The sequence below is a fragment of the Mesoplodon bidens genome (assembly GCF_964165515.1).
Source record: "Mesoplodon bidens genome assembly, chromosome: 13".
NCBI classification, from domain to species: domain Eukaryota; kingdom Metazoa; phylum Chordata; class Mammalia; order Artiodactyla; family Ziphiidae; genus Mesoplodon; species Mesoplodon bidens.
In genome coordinates, this window is record NC_138169.1 from 19,581,557 (window position 1) to 19,601,582 (window position 20,026).

Here is a 20,026-nt window from a genome sequence, read left to right on the forward strand (position 1 = left end):
CAGGGCCAAGATGCCTGAGGCGTCGTCTGTGAAGCCTCAGCTACTTTATTTTATTTTTTTTTTTGTCAGGAGATTTTTTTTTAAACATCTGTATTGGAGTATAATTGCTTTACAATGGTGTGTTAGTTTCTGCTTTATAACAAAGTGAATCACTTATACATATACATACATCCCCATATCCCCTCCCTCTTGCGTCTCCCTCCCACCCTCCCTATCCCACCCCTCTAGGTGGTCACAAAGCACCGAGCTGATCTCCCTGTGCCATGCGGCTGCTTCCCACTAGCTAGCTATTTTACATCTGGTGGTGTATATATGTCCATGCCACTCTCTCACTTCGTCCCAGCTTACCCTTCCCCCTCCCCGTGTCCTCAAGTCCATTCTCTACGTCTGTTTCTTTATTCCTGTCCTGCCCCTAGGCTCTTCAGAACCTTTTTTTTTTTCTTTTTTAGATGCCAATATATATGTGTTAGCATACCGTATTTGTTTTTCTCTTTCTGACTTACTTCACTCTGTATGACAGACTCTAGGCCGGCTACTTTAAAGCGGTAACTCTGCCTCCTCCCTGCTGAGGGCCTGGACGAAAAAGCGCGGGCAGTGCAGACCACGCCCTGCTTGAGGCCCCGCCCCCTCAACACCGTGTCCAACCAGGGCCTCCTGACTGGGGCTGGACGGGGCGGGCCCCGCTTCCGCCCCTCCCCTCCCCGCCCCGCCCGCGTCCGGGAGAGAAAGCCAATTCGTACGCCAAGACCCGCGCCGTTTTGCGCCGCCTCTTGTCACTCTGAGGGAGGCAGATGTGCCAAGGGGGAAGAGTGGGCCCAGATGGAGTCCCAGCAGGCTTTCCCCAGCCAGACTTTGCCCTTTATGACTAACATTAAGCTCTACTTATATGTGCCAGGTGCTATGCTGAGTGCTTTATTTGCGTAATCACCTGAAATCTCCTCAACAGTCCTGGACCCTGGAAGGTGAGTCAATTAGTCCTTTGGATGCATTAACGAATAATAATATGAAATAAATGAGAGACTAGAAGCCCGTAGAATAATTTGAGTAGGCAGGACGCCTCACTGAGTGATAGACGTGGACGAAGCTTGGAGAATATTAAAATTAATCCTACCTTAATAATCTTGGAGCCTCACTGCAATGGGGGTGCTTCTTTCTGGAAAATAGGGGGCTGGAAAAGTACCGAATGATCCCGCTGCGAATGAGATGCCTCATTTTTTTGTAATCAAAGTTTTTATTTTGAGATCACTGTCGATTCACACGCAGCTGTGAGAAATAATACAAAGAGATCCCATGGATCTTTGACCCAGTTTCCCCTAATGGTAGCATCTTGCAAAACAATAGTACAATGTCACAACCTGGATATTGACATTGGTCCAGTCAGGGTACAGAATTGATCCATCACTACAAGGGTCCCTCATATCCCTTTAATTCCCACATCCTCTTCCCTTCTCATGCAGCCTCTCCTTAACCCCTGGATTCCACTACTTTTTTTCTCTGTAGTTGCAAGAATGTTGTGTAAATACACCATATAGTCCTTTTGAGATTGGCTTTTTTCACTCACATAATTCTCTGAAGGTTCATCCAAGATGTTAGGTAAATAAATAGTCTGTTCCTCTTTATGGCTAACTACTATTTGGCAGTATGGACGTTCTACAGCCAGTTTAGCCTTTCACCCACTGAAGGACATCTGGGTTCTTTCTAGTTTTTAGCTATTATGAATATAGCTGCTATAAACATCCATGTACAAGGTTTCTGTGTAAACATAAGTCTTCATGCCTCTGGGAAAAAAAGAGATGTGCAATTGCTGGGGCATGTTCAATTTACCGGTAAAAACTGCCCAAATGTTTCCTGGAGTGGCTGTACCATTTTACATTCTACCAGCAATCTATGAGTGATCCAGATCCTCTCCAACCTCAGTAAAATTTGGTGTTCTCACTATTTTTTATTTTAGACATTCTGATAGATATATAGTGGTATCTCATAGTGGTTTTCATACCTGATGGCTAATGAATGTCAAAAATGATTTTTTCTCTGTAAATTCCTCTTTGGTGAAATGACTCTTCGTGTCTTTTACCAATTTTAAAATTGGGGTGTTTGGGTTTCCCTGGTGGCGCAGTGGTTGGGAGTCCGCCTGCCGATGCAGGGGACACGGGTTCGTGCCCCGGTCCGGGAAGATCCCACATGCCGCGGAGCGGCTGGGCCCATGAGCCATGGCCGCTGAGCGTGCGCGTCCGGAGCCTGTGCTCTGCAATGGGAGAGGCCACAGCAGGGAGAGGCCCACGTACCACAAAAAAAAAAAAAAAAAAAATTGGGATTTTTGTTTTTTATTGTTGATTTTTGAGAGTTATTTTATACACAGATAATGTGTTTGTATGATGCTGAGTCTTTGGAATCTACTGAAACTTTCCTTATGACCTAAAACATAAGATTTTTTAATTAGAAACATCTATGCTTTAAAAGAATCTGTACTTGTCAGTTCTTCAGTGTAATGTCTGATATGTCTAGAGTTCTTTACATATTTAGACAATAGTGTTTTGTTGGATGTTTGTTGCTAATATTTTCTCTCAATCTACAGTTTGTTATTTCCTCCTCTTAACAGGGTCACAGAGCAAAATATTTTAATTTTGATGAAGTCCAGTTTATCAGTTTTTCCTTTTAAGGATTATGCTTTGGGTGTGTCAATTCTAAGCCTCTGCCTAGCCTCACATCTTAAAGATTTTCTTCCAGAATTTTTTCTAAAAAGTTTTATAGTTTTACATTTATATATGTGATCCATTTTGATAACTTTTTGTATATCATGTGACACTGAGGTTGTAGGTTTTTTTTTTTTTTTGGATGTCCAATTGCTCCAGCATCATTTCTGAAAAAGGAACATCTTTCATCCATTAATTGCTTTTGGCCCTTTGTCAAAAATCAATTGGGAATATTGCTATGGGTCTATTTCTGAGTTATCTATCATTTTGCATTGATCTATGCACCTATTCTTCTGTTGATACCACAAAGTCTTGATTACTGTACCTATAAAATAAGTTGTGAAATCAGGTGACTGATTCCTCCCATTTTCTTCTTTAAAAAAAATTTTGTTTTAGCTCTTCTAGTTCCTTTGCTTTTCCATATAAATATTGTAATAATCTCATCTATAATGATAAAAATCTTGCTGGTATTTCAATAGGAATTACATTAAACCTGTAAATCATCCATAGGCAATTGATATGTTTACTAGGTTGACTCTTTTGATTCATGACCATGGTATGCAGCTTCCTTTGTCTACCTCATCTTTGATTTCTTTCACAGTGTTGTGTGGTTTTCAGCATGCAAGTTCTGTGTATGTTTTATTAGAAATACACCTAAGAATTTCTTTTTTTCAGCTGTTGTAAATGTTAATTGTATCAATATTTTTAATTTTGTCCGTGTGTTCATTCCTGGTGTTAAAATTAAATACAAAATGGAGACTGGACTCTATTCTCTTGAGTAGACAAAACCTGTTAAGCCACATAACTGATACTTAATTTAGCTTATCCTGCTGTGTAACCAAAACTCAACTTGGGTTGTTTCTTGTAAATGCCTCTGAAAATCATAAATGAAACAAACTGTTTTCCAAAATTGGAATAAGATAACCGCTTTTAACTAATCCCCTGTCATTAGGAAAAACCCCAGTGCTATAAACAACCTTTGTAAAGAACAGCTTCTGCATTTTCACTGTATAAGCAGCTCTATAGCAATGTAACTCTGAGCTTCATACCACTGTGGGTCTGAATGCTTCCAGCTCACAGACTGTTCTTATGTGCAGGATAAACTGATTACCTCCTCCTAATTACTATTTTATTGATACAGTGATTTTATTTTTGTTATTTCTGGGTTTTTTTTTTTTCTTTTTTTTGTGGTATGCGGGCCTCTCACTGTTGTGGCCTCTCCCGCTGCGGAGCACAGGCTCCGGATGTGCAGGCTCAGCGGCCATGGCTCACGGGCCCAGCCACTCCGTGGCATGTGGGATCTTCCCAGACCGGGACACGAACCTGTGTCCCCTGCATCAGCAGGCAGACTCTCAACCACTGCGCCACCAGAGAAGCCCTGGATTTTTGATAGTAGTTTATTGAAATGTAATTGATTTTAATTAATTTTTATGTAAGTGTATGTCTATCTTGCAAACTGCTGAAGTCACTTATTTATTCTAGAGTTTTGTTGTTCTCTGGGTTGTTGTGGGTTTTTTGTTTGTTTTGTGTTAGTTTTTCTTTTTTGGTCGATTCCTTGGGATTTTTCTCCATAGACGATCAAGTCGTCTGCAAATAAAGCACTTTTATGCTTCCTATCCTTCATCTGAGAATGTTTTCATTTCCCATACATTCCTAAGGGACATTTTCACTAGATCTAGGATTCTAGGTTGACAGTTCTTATTTTTCAGTACTCAAGAAATGGCGTGCCACTTTCTTCTGGCTCACATGATTTTTGATGAGAAATTCTCCATCACTTCAGTTTTCACTGACAAATAGTGTGTCATTTCTCTTTCACTGCTTTCCAGACTATTTTCTCTGTCATTGGTTCTCAGAAATCTGACTACGATGTGTCTTGGTGTGCATTTCTTTGGGTTTGTTCAGCTTGAAGTTCACTCAGCTTCTTGAACCTATAGGTTTGTGTCTTTTGTCAAATTTGAGAACTTTTCAGCCATTAGTTTTTCAAGTACTTATTCACCCCGCCTTCTTTTTCTTCTTCCGGGACTCTGATGATGTGAATATAACATGTCCCTGAGACTATGTTCATTGTTGATCAGTCTGTTGTCTTTCTGTTGTTCAGTTGGGGTAATTTCTGGGGGTATAGCTCAGTGGTAGAGCATTTGACTGCAGATGGGGTAATTTCTACTTCTGTGTCTTCCAGGTCATTGATATTTCCCTGTGTCTCCATTATCCTAATCTGAAACCCACCCATTAATTTCTTTTAATTTTTCACTATTGTATGTTTCAGTTCTAAACTTTTCGTTTGGCTCTTCCTTGTATCTTCTCTTTCTTTGCCGAGATTTTCTATTTTTTCATTGATTTCAAGTATATTCTTAATTGCTTATTTGAGGATTTTTTTTTTTTTTTTTTTTTTTTGCGGTACGCGGGCCTCTCACTGTTGTGGCCTCTCCCCGTTGCGGAGCGCAGGCTCCGGACGCGCAGGCTCAGCGGCCATGGCTCACGGGCCCAGCCGCTCCGCGGCATGTGGGATCTTCCTGGACCGGGGCACGAACCCGTGTCCCCTGCATCGGCAGGCGGACTCTCAACCACTGCGCCACCGGGTAAGCCCTGAGGATTTTTATGATTAAAATCCTTGTCAGATACTTCACCACCTGTCACATCAGTGTGGGCACCTACTGACGGTCTATGTTCAGTCCGTTTGACATCTTCCTAGTTCTTGATGTGATGAGTAATGATCTATTGAAACCTGGACATTATGAGTATGCTGAGACTCTGGATCTTATTTAAATGTTCTGTTTTAGCTGGATCTTCTGACCCTGCTCAAGGGGAAGAGGGTCTTGCCTCATTACTGCCAGTTGAGTGTGGAATCCAGGTCTCCCAATTGGCCTCCATTAACCCTCGAGGGCTGAGGTTCTCCTTACTGCTGGTCAGGATGGGACAGGAGAGTGGAGTTCCAGCTCCCCACTAGGGCTCCAGTGATACATCGGTGGGAGGGAGGGGTCTGAGTGCCTCATTGGTGCTCCCCATGTGACCTCACTGACATCAAGGGTAGGGAGAGTGGCCTCAGTAACACTGAGTGGTGGTAAAAGCCTCCTCTGACATCACTCCAGCGGGGAGAGGGAGGCCACCTCTTTACGGCTGGGTGTTGTTGGAAGTCCAGGCTCTCTCCCAAATCCACTGACACTGAAGAGTGGAGAACTTCCTCATCATCTGGCAGGGATGAAAGTCCTGACTCCACACTCAGCCTTCTCTGGCACCACCATACCCCTGTCCCGCCAGAAGGGGGTTGGAGTGCCTCATTACAGCCTGGAGAGAGTGGAAGTCGAGTTTATTTACTCAGTCTTTGCAGGTATGGGTGGGTGACTTATTCAGACTAATTACCCCTGGTTTCTACTTTGTGCCTGGATCAACTGCCCTTGACCCTGGGATATAGATGAGAAGCAGACCAGTCAACTGGCTTCTTGGAAATGTGGCCAGACATTTTCATTGTCTGAGAACAATGAGGGGAAGGGTCAGAAGGGAGAAACAGGGCTTGCACCCCAGAATAAGTACTGTAAATTATTAATCCCTATTAATGTTGGAACTGAATAACACACTCTGGCACAGCTGCAGAGGATAGCAGTCGTGAACATGAGCTCAGGAATCAGATAGCCCTGGGTGCAAATTCCAGCTCTTCCACTAATTAGCTGTGTGACCCTGGGTAAGTTATTTAACTTCTCTGATCCTCATCTATAAAATGAGAATTGTTAACACGTTTTGAGTTCCTACTCTGAACAAATAATTGCTATTATTTTAATTGCTACTTGGGACCCCATCACTACACCTTGGGATGGTTTGTTACACAGCACCAGAAAACTGATACAGAAACCTTATCCTCCCATTTTACAGACTGAAGAAAGTGAGGTTTGCTTGAAACCGTGGAGCCACGGTTCAGTCTCTTTCCACTACATCATCAGGGTAAGGCCCCTTCTGACATCCCCAGCCCCATGAAGCAGGGCCAGTTGCTGATAAGACAGGGGGTGGGAGACTCCAGTTTCCATTTCCGAAACTCTCATCCACTCACTCTTGACTCTCAGTTTTCACATAAAATGGGGTCACAGCACCTCCTGGGAGGCTTACTGTGAATATCTTTTCAGGTGGGGGATTCTGCCTTCTTCCTATGAGACTTTGGGACTGGACTTCCCACTTGGGGAATCAGAGGCTGAGACACCTCCCTGTGTCTCCTTGAGGGTGCACTGGACACAGTGCACCTGGAGGCCTGCAGGCACATGGGGCCCACAGCCAGGACCCTCCTCCTGGAGCCTGGAGGGCTGTAGGAGACTGGAGGGTGGGGGGAGGTGCCAGGCTTGGAGGAAACAACATATACAATGGGACCAGGTGCTAAGGCTCCAGGTCCATGGCTGGAGCTGGAGCAGTCCTGGGGAGAAAGACTGATGGGCCTCTGAATGTTGCCTGGTTGCACAGAGCAGAGGTTGGTTGGGTGGGTGCCGTGTGGGTGTGGCCCCCTGCAGTTCTAAATGCTGCCCTGCTGCTGCTCCTTGGGGCTGAACTTGTGCAGGGGAGGCTTCTGCCAACTAGAGGTGGGCATGGGGAGTGGGGTGAGGTTAGGGCTGTCCTTTTCTGGAGCTCTGAGAGCTTCAAAAGAGCCAGAAGCCCAGAAGATGCTAGCATTGTAGCCCTTCACCATTTCACGGTTGCGGGAGGCAGGCTGAACTCCCCCAAACCAAGAGTTCACTGTCTGTCCCCAAATCATCCACTGTCTCTTCCTTCATTCAACAAGTAGGTCTGGGGCTGGGGTTAAGACCCTTCTTCCCACCACTGTGTGATTTGAGCAAGTGACTTCACCTCTGAGCCTCAATTTCCTCATCTGTAAAATGAAGATGACAGTGACACCGCTTTCATAGCTTTTTGAGGATTTAATGAGAATACAAGTAAGGCCCTCAGCAAGGTGGTATTACTGTTGATGCTCTCCTCCACGCCACACCCTCCCCACTCCCTCAGCCCAGGAGACCCCTGCCTGGTCTACCCAGAGGCCCAGCCCTGCTGGTTATTTGGGGTTGCCCAGGGAGAATGGCTAAGGCCAGAGCTGGAACCAGCAAGATGTAGGCTCAGTGACATTGGACAAGACACTGGCCCTCTCTGGATCTCAGTTTCTCCATCTGTGGAAGACAAGAGTTGTACTGTAAAAACTGAGAGACAGCAGTGCCTGGTGCATTTATGGAGCGCCGACGGTATGCTCCACACTTCACCACCTTCCCCACAATCCTGAGGGGCTGCCAGTGTCATCAACAGCCCCATTGTACAGGAAGGGAGGCTCAGAGAGGTGGGGTGACATGTCCACAGTCACACAGCTAGGAGTAGGGGTGCTGGGCTTGAAGCCTCACTCTCCTGTCTGAGGACCTTGGGCCCCTGGGAAAGCAGGGCTAGCTCTGGAGGGACTTCCTCTCCCCCTCCCTCCTCCCTCCTTCCCAGCCTCCACTGGGAGGTGTGCCCTGGAGGAGCAGCTGCCACCCCACCTCCACCAGCCTCAGCACAGAGGCAGGGGCAGGGCGGTGCTCTGTCTCCACCTCGTCAGAAATGGGATGGAAAAACACAGGAGAGGCGGCCTGGAGGGGAGGGCGCTGAGGAGCCGGCGCTGGCTCTCTGGGGCTGCAGCACAAGGAACTGAAACAAGATTCAGTTCCTTCGGGCGTCTGAGCACCTACTGTGCGCCTGGCACTGAGCGGGGCCCGAGGGGCGGGTGGGAGAGTAGGAGCCATCCCTGCCCCCAAAGAGCTCATTCTCCATCACACAAGCCGTCCGTTAGTTCACTTACTATAGGGGACTCACTATGTCCCTTCATTCACCACCACCGAGCTATGGGTGCTGTTATCCCCAAGGGTATCTGGAAATTGAAGCCCAGAGAAGGAAGGTGAGTTGTCCAAGCTAGTTGGTGTTGCAGTTGAGAATTATGATTCTTTTTTTTGAATCATACAATTAATTATTATATATTGACTTTCTAAAGACAAAACAGTGCTTTTGGTCTCCAAACATATTTAGTTTGCTATTTATTCATGTACCTTCAATAATCTTTCTCTTTCGCTAATGTTTGCCTAGTATAACTTCCCAACATTTTAATCAAAAGTATGTATGTGTACTTATATGTAGTCATGTTTTATATGGTTTATCTAATCTGGATAAAAGCTTTTTAACTCTCATGTTAAGCCCATTTAAATTTAGTATGAGTGAATATTTTTATATTCATATTTATTTCTATTATAATTTTGATATATTTGCATTTATTTCTACTATGTGTTTTGCTGTTTGTCCTGATGGTTTGATGCTTCCTTTCTCCTTTTCTTTTTTCTTTTGGGTTGACTAACTGTAATTTTTACCATAGTACTATTATGTAATTTTAAAGTTACTCTTAAAACTTTAACATGCAAAATTAGCTTACAATGCAAAGTAATCTTTGTGCCTACCTCACTCTGAACAAAATGAGAACTCTTCAAATCTGATTGCCATCCTTCTCACCCTACATGTTACTTTTGTCTAGCAGTTTGCTTCTTTTTTTTTTTAACTCCCAATTCGGAAAATACTATTATTTCATTTGGAGAGTACTTCATTTCTGCTCACCAGTGTTCACTGAACATCTCAAACTTTCATTCTGAGATCATTGTCCCTTTAATTACCTCAGTTTGTCTCTGAAAAATCATCTTTACTGTTTCTTTTCACTGTTAATTGAATACAAGTAAAAGTCTATAATTCTACACTGATCTTCTTTTGAATCTTAGGATATGAAAGTGTTATTTCAGTTCCTTTTGTTTGTACTTTTGCTGGTTGTTCTTATGGGATAAGAATAGCCCTTTCTCGTCGCTCCGTTTGTTTTTCTTGAGATGCACCGCAATATAGCTCTACGTGGATTTTTAATTTATTCACGTGCTAGGGTTTTCATCCTGCTTTCTGAAGATGAGAATTCACATATTTTTATCAACTCTAGGAAATGGCCGGCTGTGATTACTTCCAGTGTTTTCTTTCTCCCATTCTCTTCATTTTTTCCTTGGAATAAAGTTGGAAGATGATCAAAGCTTCTCATTCTGTGTTTCATATTTTTCTACCTCTTTATTTGAACATTCCATTTCTTTGTATACTAAATTGGAAAAATATGTCAGACCCAATGTCCATTTCTATGTTTCTTTCCTCACCTATCTCTAATCTTCTGCTATAGCTCATTAAATGAGTTTTTAATTTTAATTTCTGTATTTTTCACTTCTAGTAGTTCAGTTGTTTCCTTTAATAATCTGTCTGGACATTTCTGATCATCTGTGATTTCCTTCCATGTTTTTAGTTCTACATTTAATTTTTATTTTTATTTATTTTATTTTATTTTATTTTTTTTTGTGGTATGTGGGCCTCTCACTGTTGCGGCCTCTCCCGTTGCGGAGCACAGGCTCCGGACGCACAGGCCCAGCGGCCACGGCTCACGGGCCCAGCCGCTCCGCGGCACGTGGGATCCTCCCAGACCGGGGCACGAACCCGCCTCCCCTGCATCGGCAGGCGGACTCCCAACCACTGCGCCACCAGGGAAGCCCTACATTTAATTTTTAAAATATTTAAAAGGTCTTTATGATTCTGATAATTATAGAATCTCAAGCCCTTAGATATCTAGTCAAACAGGAGGTTATAGGTGAATTTTCTAGGCAAAGAACCTTGGCTGTGTTTCTGAAAGCCATTGTAATCCCTTTAGATGGTGTAGGTTTGTGTCCTAGGGGTTGGGGTGTGTCTGTATGTGAGTTCGTGTGGTGCAGTTTGTGTGTGTGTGTGTGTGTGTGTGTGTGTGTCTTTCCCCTATATTCCTTTTACACAGCAAAATTGCAAGTGTCACCTTCCTCAGTAAAATATCCCATTGCCATTGCCTCATGGGTATATGTGTTAGGTGTACTACGATGTCATTCTGACACTAACCACCGAGAGTTACTATCAGATCCCACAAGTTAAGGACAAAGTCCTCCATATGACTGCCATTTCTTCAGATACCAGCCACATTTTGCGGGTTCCCAGGCTACCCAAACTTCCAAAAGACTGGCTATAAATTCAGGGGTTCCCATGACCCCCTCAGGTTTGATAATTCGCTATAAATGACTCAAAACACTCAAGAAAGTGCTGTACTTGTTATTACAGTTTTATTGTAAAGGATACACATAGGGCAAGGCCTGAGGGGGTCCTGGAAGCAGAGCTCCCATCCCCTCTCCCTGTGGAGTCAGGTACGTCACCGTCCCAGCACATCTGTCTGTTCCCCAAACAAGAAAAGCACCACTGAGCTTCGGTGTCCATAATTTTTATTGGGGTTTCACTCTGCAGGCATAAGTGATTTAAACACTGGCCCATTGATCGGAGCCAATCTCTGTCTGCCCTCCCCTCTCCTGGTCTTTGACCATGGTTAACTTATAGCAAAATGATCATACCTGTCTGAGCATCTACACATAATAGATACAGCAATAGTACTGATGTGAATATAGCTAATATTTGGAGGAGCAAATGTAGGGTACAGGTAGTAGGTTTTTAACTCAAATGTATTTCCCAATACATTTAACTATCAGTATCAGTATTATAATCTTGCAACAATGCCAGTGTTAGACCGCATCCCAATATTATAGATGCAACCTGGAAAATGAGTTCCTTTTAGTTATGAATAAATAGTCTAGCCCATCATCATGTTGCTTGACCAAATGCCTCCTGGGTCAGGGCCACACAGGTTTGCAGGCTTCCGTCTGACATTGTTAGGTTCCAAAAGAAGGAGTGGTCTCAGCTCTACGTGACTTCAGCCTTTCAGGCATCTGGCATAATTGAGCTAAGAGCCTTTTTAGAAGAATATTGGATTTCCCTCTCTGCATAACCCATGTATTCATTCCTTTACCTTTGGCTATTATTTCTGCTTCTCTCCATTTGTACAGAATGAATGGGCTATTTCTACCACTGGGCAATATAAGCGCATTCACCATTAACCCCATTTTGGCTTGGGGGAGTGAAAGCAGGACTCACTCAATTAGGAAAATTGACATAAACGTGTAAAAGTAGAGTTACAATTTCTTGCCTAGGACCCATGCCTGCTTCTGATTGTAGTTACAGCCCAGTCCTGTGACTACTATTTACATCAGGTAGGGGAAGAAAGTTGAGGTGATGGGTGAGGAAAAGAAAAACATATAATCATACCATCATCTTCCCCCAGTGGGAAGAACTGCATAGTCAAAGCAGCATCCTCTCCCACGCCCTCTCCCTCAGATCCACCAAAAAAGCAGAAGGATCTATCTAGTGGGGAAATGCCTTTGGCGCCTGTCACGGTGAGAGTGAGCAAACGCTTGTGAGGGCACATAAGCAAGTCTGTTATGCCTCAATCTCCCCCTGTTATAGACAAATCAATGCTTTAATTGCCTATTCCAATTCTCTACCAAACCATTACTCTGAGGATGAGCACTGTGTTGCTCAGTGCAGGACCTTCTGTTCTGACTCTTTTGTTGTAGTGTGAGCATTGGCATGTACCACCTGATAACATACACTCCAGTCCATAGTCAGTATCTATTCCTGTCAGGACTTAGGTCTAGCCCCCTGGGGCCCCAGCATTAGTCCAGTGTAATCCACTTGCCAGCTTTCCCCCTGGGGAATCCACTCCACGGCCATCAGCAGTCTGTGTCTCTCTTGTTGACAGAACAGTTCTTGGCATTTTGTGTCTCAGAGGGTACAAGAGGAATGCATGCAGATTCAGTCCATTTTTACAGTCCTTGGACCGAGGAGGCCACCTCAGGCAAGCACATTAGTATATCCAAACTCATCAATTCCAGTCATCTTACAAATCTGAATAGTGGTTTTTCTGATGGGCATTGACATATCCTACTTTAATTCAGTCTTCAAGTTTCCTTAGTGATTTCCATAGGGCCATGCGCCATCTGGGCATCCTTCTGATAGGCCAGTTTTCCATTGCCTTTTGGCCTGACCATATGGCCAAGCTATTGGTCACCATCCATGCATCAGTAAAAACCCAAACAGCATGCAATATAGGGGCATAGAGCTAGTTTATTTTTACCTTCTTTGATCAGAGTGATGGTCTTCCAAACAGGAAACTATCTCTTCATCTTGGAATGTCATCTAAAAGCTAAGCCGCTCTTTTTTGGTCAGTCAAGAGCTGTTTATAGGGCACTGGCCCAAGTGGCAATGGAATCAGTAGCTCCGCATGTGGTTCCAAAGTCAGTCCTAGAGAAAATGAGTGTACTTGCCCACGAACACACTGAACAAGTCTTTGCAGTCCCCTCACAACATGCTCCTGTGCAAACCATTTCCATTTTATTATGGAGCTCATCTGGGCATTGCCCTCCCTATTAGAGTGTCCCTCTGCTATCACCCAAGATATTATGGGTATTTCAGGTTTCAAGATTATTTTATGTCCTTCAGTTGTAGGGCAGAGTCAGTTAATGTCCGATAGCAAGATAATAATTGCTCCTCTTATGGAAATTCTATAGTCCGTTATCCCAGCAGTGGTCACTGGGAGGGGAACACAGGGTTTTGCCATAAACCCCAGTCTACACTCTCCACGGGTCTCCTGTAGCGAGAATTTGTCTGTACCAACACTTAAGCTTCTATTTTATACTCTGTAGGTTCTGACATTTTTACTGCTTCCCATTTAGCAATTAGTATTGCTTGAAGAATGGACTTCTATGTCTTCTGTTTTATGCCAGGCAAGGGAAACATTCCTCAGTCAGACCCAATATCCATCCCCATAATATGTTCAGGTAAAACAGACACAGCCACTTCACACAGAGCCTGCATAAACATTCCAGTTTTCATCCAAACTTTCCACCTGAACCCGATTAACTCGTGCATTTCTGTTATTTTCTCAGTTTAATTGTAGGCTCTTTGAGGTCCTGTCTCACGCACAGATTTGGGTGCTACACAGTTCATGAAGTTCTTTTGTCCAGGAGCCCAGGAAACTTCCCTTCCTCCCTCCCCAATCATTCCACCCACTCATGTGCATAAGGCTTTGGGTCCCCCAGCAGAGCCTTGAGCCAAGATACACTGGCCCCTTTGTCAGTCTTTATCTGGGTGAGTCTGCTTGACTGTCATCCCAGGTGACTCTCAGTTGGGTTTCTCACTGTAGTCTTTGCCTCCTGACTTTTAAAATTGCTCCAAACTGGGTTAACTAGAGTGGAAAGACATGTTTGAGGACCCATGTCCCATTGGTCCACTCATCCTTTGATGGTGCTCCATTAAGACTTTTGTTTCAATGCCATTAAGGTCAGCTTTATTCATCCCATTCCTCAAAAACCATGCAAAGATTTCCATTCTGCTGGGATGAGTCCCTTGACTCTCCCTTCTGCCTTTTGCCATTGTTTAAAGTTAATTAGTCTATTTTTTAATTAGCATCTATAAGACCCATAAGGGGAAACTGAGACAGAAAAATCTCATAAATCATTTTGGGGTGCTGTTTGACTTAGCAGCAGTTAGATTACAAGGCCTGTCCATGCAAAAGAGGCCCTTTAATCACAGCACTTTTATTGGAGTATAATTGCTTTACAATGGTGTGTTAGTTTCTGCTTTATAACAAAGTGAGTCAGCTATACATATACATATATCCCCACATCTCCTCCCTCTTGCGTCTCCCTCCCTCCCACCGTCCCTATCCCACCCCTCTAGGTGGTCACAAAGCACCGAGCTGATCTCTCTGTGCTATGCGGCTGCTTCCCACTAGCTATCTGTTTTACGTTTGGTAGTGTATATATGTCCATGCCACTCTCTCACTTCATCCCAGCTTACCCTTCCCCTGCCCCATGTCCTCAAGTCTATTCTCTATGTTCCAAAATATAGTAGAGGGAGGAACACTCCCAAACTCATTCTACGAGGCCACCATCACCCTGATATCAAAACCAGACAAAGATGTCACAAAGAAAGAAAACTAAAGGCCAATATCACTGATGAACATAGATGCAAAAATCCTCAACAAAATACTAGCAAACAGAATCCAACAGCACATTAAAAGGATCATACACCATGATCAAGTGGGGTTTATCCTAGGAATGCAAGGATTCTTCAATATACACAAATCAATGTGATAAACCATATTAACAAATTGAAGGAGAAAAACCATAAGATTATCTCTATTGAGATAATATTGATTATCTATTGAGATGAAGAAAAAGCTTTCGACAAAATTCAACACCCATTTATGATAAAAAAAAAACCCTCCAGAAAGTAGTCACAGAATGAACTTACCTCGACATAATAAAGGCCATATATGACAAACCCACAGCCAACATTGTTCTCAATGGTGAAAAACTGAAGCCAATTCCTCTAAGATCAGGACAAGATTGTTCCTAACAAAGGCTCTGATGCTAATCCTAACTAAGGCCTGACACTACTCCTAACCCAGGCCATGGCACTAATCCTATCTCAGGCCCTGACACTGTCCCTAACTAAGGACCTGACACTACTCCTAACATAGGCCCCGACACGGTACCTAACAAAGGCTCTGATGCTACTCCTAACTAAGGCCCTGACACTGTCCGTAAGTAAGGCCTTGACACTACTGCTAACTCAGGACCTGATACTGTCCCTATCTAAGGCCCTGACAGTACACCTAACTCTGGCCATGACACTGACCCTAACTAAGGCCTTGACACTGCTCCTAACTCAGGCCCTGACACTGTCCCTAACTGAGGCCTTGACACTACTCCTAACTCAGGCCCTGACACGATACCTAACGAAGGCTCTGACGCTAGTCCTAACTAAGGCCCTGACACTGTCCCTAACTAAAGCCCTGACACTACTCCTAACTCAGGCCCTGCTAGTCCTAACAGGGCTTTCAGAAGGATAGATGTTAGCTCTTCTCTAAATGTTTGATAGAATTCACCTGTGAAGCCATTAGGTCCTGGGCTTTTGTTTGTTGGAAGATTTTTAATCACAGTCTCAATTTCAGTGCTTGTGATTGGTCTGTTTATATTTTCTATTTCATCCTGGTTCAGTCTCGGAAGGTTGTGCTTTTCTAAGAATTTGTCCATTTCTTCCAGGTTGTCCGTTTTATTGGCATACAGTTGCTTGTAGTAATCTCTCATGATCCTTTGCATTTCTGCAGTATCATTTGTTACTTCTCTGTTTTCATTTCTGATTCTATTGATTTGAGTCTTCTCCCTTTTTTTCTTGGTGAGTCTGGCTAATGGTTTATCAATTTTGTTTATCTTCTCAAAGAACCAGCTTTTAGTTTTATTGATCTTTGCTATTGTTTCCTTCATTTCTTTTTCATTTATTTCTGATCTGATCTTTATGATTTCTTTCCGTCTGCTAACTTTGGGGGTTTTTTCTTCTTTCTCTAATTGCTTTAGGTGTAAGGTTAGGTTGTTTATTTGAGGTGTTTTTTGTTTCTTGAGGTAAGATTGTATTGCTACAAACTTCCCTCTTAGAACTGCTTTTGCTGCATCCCGTAGGTTTTGGGTCATCGTGTGTTCATTGTCATTTGTTTCTAGGTATTTTTTGATATCCTCTTTGATTTCTTCAGTAATCTCTTGGTTATTAATCAGTGTATTATTTAGCCTCCATGTGTTTGTATTTTTTACAGATTTTTTCCTGTAATTGATATCTAGTCTCATAGCGTTGTGTTTGGAAAAGATACTTGATACAATTTCAATTTTCTTAAATTTGATTTGTGACCCAAGATATGATCTATCCTGGAGAATATTCCATGAGCACTTGAGAAGAAAGCGTATTCTGTTGTTTTTGGATGAAATGTCCTGTAAATGTCAAGTAAGTCCATCTTGTTTAATGTATCATTTAAAGCTTGTGTTTCCTTATGTATTTTCATTTTGGATGATCTGTCCATTGGTGAAAGTGGAATGTTAAAAGTCCCCTACTATGATTGTGTTACTGTCGATTTCCCCTTTTATAGCTGTTAGCATTTGCCTTATGTATTGAGGTGCTCCTGTGTTGTAACTGGATCTTTTAAGGCCCATGTACGTTCCCCAAATTGTCTTTTGAGCTTCAAAATTAAGTTGAGAGAACTCTTCCAGCCCAGGAATTCTTAAGGACTCCCTGTTTCCTATGGGATAATGGGTGGGGGGCTCACCTAAAAATAAGCCATGAAGGAGGTGCATCCAAGTGTCAGTGATGTGGTTCCCTGGTGAGCAGATTATTGTTTATGTGATGGTTCTTCTTTTGTTTTTTGTTTGTTTGTTTGTTGGGTTTTTTTGCAGATCTGCCCCAGATATGAGCTGCCCCTTTGCAGCACTCAGCATTACAGCAGAAGTGAGTGGGTCCCTGAGAACCACAAGCTGTTATGGGGGAAGCGTGGCCTGAACACCTGGGGCCCCCCTCACCAAAACACCTCCATAGTGACCACAGGACCCGGCACTAAGAATAACCCTGTGTTTGCAGGCATGATTGCCCCTGCCTTAAGTCAGAACCTGGAGGTGCTCCAAGGCAGAGCCCCCTTGTTGCAAGTTGGGAGCTTGGTGACACCAAAGGCAAGGCTGTGCTCAGACGTAGGCTCTGGCCTTTGCTACCGGTGGCCCTGCTTCTGCCGAGGGCACAGTGAGGAGCAGCCTTGTCATTAAAGGTCCCCTTATCACCTGCCCAGGCTCTTTTGGACACAGAACTGTCGGGCCATCACCCAGCTCAGTTTCCTCTGGTTCAAGATCCACACTTCTGGAGTCTAGGAAGCAAAAGCCGACCTGAAAGAACAGTTTGCTTGAGAAGCAGCCAGAGCTCGGGTTCCTGTATCCTGGACCTTGCTTCTGCTCTGTCTTCATTTCTTTTATAATTTTTAAAATTTTATTTATTTATTTTTGGCTGTGTTGGGTCTTTGTTGCTGTGCACAGGCTTTCTCTAGTTGCAGAGTGCAGGGGCTACTCTTTGTTGCAGTGTGGGGACTTCTCACTGCGGTGACTCCTCCTGTTGTGGAGCACGGGCTCTAGGTGCTCGGGCTTCAGTAGCTGTGTCATGCAGGCTTCAGTAGTTGTGACTCGTGGGCTCTAGAGCGCAGGCTCTGTAGTTGTGGCGCACGGGCTTAGTTGCTCCGCAGCATGTGGGATCTTCCCGGACGAGGGCTCGAATCCGTGTCTCCTGCATTGGCAGGCAGATTCTTAACCACTGCACCACCAGGGAAGCCCTCTGTCTTTGTTTCTAACACAAATTAATCTCTCATTTGTGCATTCCTCCAGGAAACTGGAAACCCAAGACCTCGAAGGGAGTGTAAAGAGAAGGAGGCAGAATGAGGCCAAGCAGAAGATACCTCGTGCCCAGATCTTGGTTTCTAATGCCACACTCCAAAAGAAGAAACTAAGGCGTCCTGGAGAAGTAGCTGATTCACAAGGAGGCAAGATTCATAAAACAGGCTGGTACTTGCAATTCCTGCTGAGACCCTACCCCATCATCTTTATTATTATCATTATTATTTTCTATTTTGTGAAAAGGTAACATATGTTCATAACAATTTTTTAAAAAGCACACTGCTGGAGGGACTTCCCTGGTGGTCCAGTGATTAAGACTCTGTGCTCTCAATGCAGGGGGCACAGGCACGGGTTCAATCCCTGGTTGGGGAACTAAGATCCCACATGCCATGTGGTGCGGCCAAAAAAACCCCCAAACATACTGCTGGAAAGAGCCCACAATTCAAAATAAGTCTCCTTCCCATACATTAGTAAAGGGAGAAAGACCCATCGGCAAAGAGAACGGAGCCACACACAGCAAGAGGAAATCATTAACCTTCACACAGCCAGAGATGCTATTCGGCTTGTCCCTTTCTTCTGTCAAGTCCGCCCCACATATCTTTCCATCAATTTAAGTGACTCAGAGTGAGTGTCTTTCCTGTCTCAAGAGCCTTGACTAAGATCTGCTTTAGCAGCTCAATAACATAATTTTATCACTTTGGTAAATTAACGGTCGTATGTACTTACATGGCATGTACACCAAGAGTCTCCATAAACACGATGTCATTTGATTCTTATCTTCACAGGTGCACTGGGAGATAGATGGACAAGTAGAATTAACACCTTTCCCATTTTATAGGTGAGAAAAATGAGGCTTAGAGGATAAGGAATGATGTTCAGAAGGCAATGCCTGTGGCACAGGAACCAGGACATCCTGGAGCCCTCAGAGAACATCTGGAACACTTTTCTCTCCCACCTTCTCTAGGCCTCACTCATAGGCACACTCCTGAGCCACATACTCTTCGTTCTGCTTCAGTAACAACGTTCACACCAAATAACTTCAGCCCTCTGGCTACAGCTGACTGGAGCAGATAGGGCCACCTGACCCAGGATAGAGTCCGTTCATTGGCTAGGCTAAGCCAATCAGAGTTTGAAGTTTGGAGACTGGAGACGGGTTTTTTAAATAAATTTATTTATTTATTTTTGGCTGTGTTGAGTCTTTGTTGCTGAGTGTGGGCTTTCTCTAGTTGCGGCGAGCTGGGGCTACTCTTCATTGCGGTGTGTGAGCTTCTTATTGCAGTGGCTTCTCTTGTTGCGGAGCACAGGCTCTAGGCATGCAAGCTTCAGTAGTTGTGGCATGCGGGCTCAGTAGTTGTGGCTCGTGGGCTCTAGAGCGCAGCCTCAGTAGTTGTAGCACGAGGGCTCAGTAGTTGTGGCTCATGGGCTCTAGAGCACAGGCTCAGTAGTTGTGGCACGAGGGCTCAGTAGTTGTGGCGCATGGGCTTAGTTGCTCCGCGGTATGTGGGATCTTCCTAGACCAGGGCTCGAACCCATGTCCCCTGCCTTGGCATGTGGATTCTTAAGGCATGTGGATTCTTAACCACTGCGCCACCAGGGAAGTCCCTAGAGACTATTATTTCTTGAGCATTTTCTGTATGCCAGGAATATAGCACTTGGCATCCATTTCATTCTCACAACAAGCTTATATTGATCATTATTGCCCCCATCTTATAAATGAGGAAACTGAAGTTCAGGAAGGTTAAGGGACATGATGAAGATCACACAGCTGGCAAGTAGCTGAGTTGAAATTCAGTCTTGTGTATGTCTGACCAGAGACTGTGGTCTTAACCAGTATGTGGTGCTACCTCCCTGAGTGGACCCCAGAGCTTTCTCAGCCACCCCACTTTCGATACCCCGGTATTCAATTTACTGACCAACATGTAATTCCCCAAATGTATCATACTGGCTGTCACCTCTGAACCCTGCATGTATTATTCCTTCTGCTTTCCATGCCCTGGATCTGTCACCTCCTAACAGCCAGACCTTGGACTTTGTTGACCTCATTGACCTCAGTTTCCTTGTGTGTAGAATGGGAAACACTGATTGTAACCTTTACCTCGTAAGGACAATATGAGGATCAAGTGATGACTGTGAAACCACTTTATAAACTTTGGCAATACTCCCCCAAAC

At 44.0% G+C, this 20,026-nt stretch overlaps 1 long non-coding RNA gene across 1 annotated transcript; it reads left to right on the top strand.

Annotated features, from left to right (window-relative positions):
* Positions 1-774: 774 nt before the first annotated feature.
* On the top strand, positions 775-18,507 carry LOC308626987. The gene is made up of 3 exons (XR_014017334.1): positions 775-962; positions 6,561-6,629; positions 17,849-18,507. It is a non-coding gene; the product is annotated as an uncharacterized lncRNA (long non-coding RNA).
* The last annotated feature ends 1,519 nt before the right edge of the window (positions 18,508-20,026 follow it).